This window comes from Lipotes vexillifer, unplaced genomic scaffold, assembly GCF_000442215.2.
Source record: "Lipotes vexillifer unplaced genomic scaffold, Lipotes_vexillifer_v1.1 scaffold633, whole genome shotgun sequence".
NCBI lineage: Eukaryota > Metazoa > Chordata > Mammalia > Artiodactyla > Lipotidae > Lipotes > Lipotes vexillifer.
The window spans coordinates 1121543-1125159 of NW_006789455.1; the positions used below are offsets into that span (position 1 = coordinate 1121543).

Sequence of the window (3617 nt, forward strand, 5' to 3'; positions counted from 1 at the left end):
AAAAAAAAAAAAAAAAAAAAAAAAAAAAAAAGAAATAAAGTTATTTTGGAGTTTGTAGTTTAATGCAGTTATTAAATATCACTTCTATTGGCATAAATAATACTCTTACATTCAGGAATCAATCATTGCCATTTCTTCTCTTCTGCCCAGTTATAGTGAGCTCCCGAGAGAGAGAGAAGACAAGGTGTGGTGTGACCTGCATCTTCTCACTTCTCTGGGAGTAGGGACGGGTTGGGTGTGGGGAAGAAATGTAATTATGTGACAGTATCTGTATCTCGGTGGGAATAGGAGGTGGGTCTGGACCTCCCTTCAATTAATTAATGTTTCTGAATGCGGAGCTAATGAAATCGTGAAGCCATTTGTTTCTGCATGGTCCGCTTGCTTCATGTGCAGGCTGTATGTGAATGCATGACTACACCCTCCAGCTGGGTGTACACAATCCCCTATCAGCTTTTTTTTTCTTTTTTTGGCAGGATAATCATTCAAACTTTTAAAATCTCATTTTACACATTATATTAACATTCATGTTGCAAGGCATTCCATTCACAAATATTACAGCTTGTTAAAAAGCTTCACACACATACCCCCAAAAGTGTATACCAAATTCAGCCACTTTAGTAAATCATTAAAATAATAAAAGTAATGAAAACATTATCATAATTCCTTTAAAGTGATAAAGGTCTGAGACATTCTGGGAAAGGTGTTCTCGTACAAGTGTAACATGTCAGTGGTATCAAATTATCTTGAATAAAGTCACCAGATACCCAGTAATCAAGTACACTCTAATGACAATGACTTTGATCTGATATGTCTTCACCGGATACACTCCCATTTGGACTGAACTAATGAAAGGAACACAGATGTTGGGCAGCTGAGGTCATTTCTAATGAGATTCCAAACTTTGTAAAGGAGAAGTGTGTTTTCAGCACACCAAGGACAGCTGTATCCCTTCTGCAAGGCAACAGTCCAGTCTCCAAAGAAGTTTGTTTCTCATCACCACCAGGTTTACTAAACGTTAGAATTTCCAGACTCTGCTCACTGCTGGAGAGATTTCAGAACTGTTTTTCCCCATCAACATCCACAGTGCACCTTCCACCCTTCTCTGAATATCTCCAAGGGATGACCTTGAAATAAGACAGAGAGGGGAAGGGAGCGTTTTTCCTCCCATTAGGACCAAACAGAGGTCTGAAATAGCAATGGATTACAAAAATCTCATTCTCTGCACAGCCAGCTTCCATTTGGAACATGGCTATTTTTGCCGTAAACTAGATTTTTTAAAATCTGATAACCTTTTTCCAAAGTGAATTTTTCCACATCCATTCACTTACAGAATCCACATTGGCAAGTCTCGCTGACCGAGTGCTTCCTTACACACAATTATAAAGTAAATAATTAGCAGGGGGAAGGGAGGTCAATTCCCAGATGGGGATTAAATCACTGGAAACGACATGTCCATTTATGACAGCTTTTGACCTTGTTAGAGCAGAATCAACGCAAACCCCAGGTCATATAGTGTTCAGTAATTACATATATGGAATTTAAAATGTATACATATATAGTCCCATACATATATAATTAAAAAAATCGGGAGCAATATATGTTGATAAAGTTTCAAGGATTCTCGTCTCCAACATTCACCTGGAAACTAGCTGGCTCTAATGGCCCAGTTGTGGCAGTGATAAGATCAACTTAGAAGCAGGTTTAAGTAAAATTGCTCAAAGGGAACATAATAAAATGGGTGTGCAGAGACTTTTTTTGTGGGGAGAGGGGAGCATTGAGAGGAATGGAGAAATGCTTCCTTTATTCTTCTTGGCTTTTTCAGACCCAAGACAAGTTCTTGAGGACACACATCAAATGCTGTAGTCCTTCCTTATCTATAATCAAAACAAAACAAGTAATTAAAAATTTTCCTCTTCCATTCTGTACTCTCAATAAAATGAAAAGTACAGCCAGAAGTTATCACCGAGATGCACCATCTCAGGAGAAATTAAAATTGGGACATGAAATGAGGCCATGAGCTATCGAGTCACAGGGTTAGGATTTCACAGCTAGTGTCCATGACCAGCAGGTTGTGCTCAAACTGGGCAGACAGCTTCCCATCTCTCATCACTGCTGTCCAGCCATCCAGCCAGGTTTCATCCTGCCTTCCACCTTCACAAATTATTGGCTCAATTGTAAATATGTGGCTGGCCTACATCACTCCAACTGCTTTATTTTTGGCCTAGTGAGGTGCATTGAGGGCTGTATGAAAAAGCTTGTGGATTCCATGCCCACAATAGCTTCGAACAACTGAAAATTAATTTTCTTGGTTATGTTTCTGGATAATGTTTCCCAATTCTCTGTATCGAACACCAAGTTTCACTGCATCAGTGACTTGCATCAGGCACTCACGTGTGGTCTGAACCAGTTTCCGTGCTCGCTCATCCATGTCTCCAACAAGAAACATCTCATTCAGGTCCCCATGATAACCATTGTGATAAAGAGTGATGTCCACATTAACAATGCCACCTTCTTGCAAGGGCCATCTCTCTGGAATTCCATGGCAGATCACTTCATTCACTGAAGTACAGCAAGACTTTGGGAAATTATAATAATTCAGGGAAGAAGGATAGCAATTTCTTGCAATATATGCTAAGTGTTCAGCATGATCTATTTCTTCAGTAGTTACAACTGGTTTAATCACCCCAGCATCAATGTCCACATAGGCTTCTCTAGCCAGCCTACATAGCAGTAGCATCACTTCTATATCTTCAGATGAGAGTAACTTAACTTGAGAAGTACCTTTAAGAGCCTGCTCAGATTCAGACATTCCTAAAGGGTGATCAGCATAATCTGGTCTTTGACTATGACTTGGCACTGGCCTTGACATCAGTGGATAATATGGTCTGAGTTTAGTAGTATATCAATAACATGCCCATGGGTCAGTGTTGATATCCCCTTCCACAGTCCAGGAAGACACTTCTTGCTTGGCCTTTTCATCTTTTGCTTTCATATGTAGTAACTTGTGAGTAACCGAACTTCCTTGAAAACATTCCTGTGAGCAGAAGTACAAGTCCTGGATGCCCAGCTTGATGCAGGTGTGACAATGGAGCTTGGCCTCGCTGCTGCAACCGTCCATCTCGCACACACGCATCTCCAAGGCCGCCATGCTGCCTGGCTGCTGGAGGACCCCCTCACCGAGCCCCTCCCAGCTTTGGCTTCCTCTTTTCAGACTCAAAATATGGTGCACACAAGAGAGCAGCCATAGTTTCTTTTCTCAGCTCCCAACAGCAGTACCTACACACAACCCCCCATCTAGTCTGTTAATGCTTTTACCATCACCACAATTCATATTCAAATATATAATATTTGTTGGTTCACACCAAAAATGCATAATTATGAGAATGTATTTTATTAATATGGTTATATTAGTCTTAATTTTCAAAATTGCATCTTATGATTCGCACATTTGAAATTGTTAACAACTTTGACTCTTTTCCATAGATCATAATAGTTTTAAAAGAAAAAAAATATTATTTCTCTAAGTGTCATAGTACTTGCTAATCTAAGAGCAAAATCTGTTCAGTAGAGCGTATTCTCAACACAAAAATATTTAAAGTGAATGTGTGAATATTTCC

The 3617-nt window shown here is 39.6% G+C and overlaps 1 pseudogene; it reads right to left on the reverse strand.

The window, feature by feature from the left end:
- Positions 1-1987: 1987 nt before the first annotated feature.
- On the reverse strand, positions 1988-3157 carry LOC103087763 (methionine aminopeptidase 1 pseudogene; annotated as a pseudogene).
- Between the last annotated feature and the right edge of the window lie 460 nt (positions 3158-3617).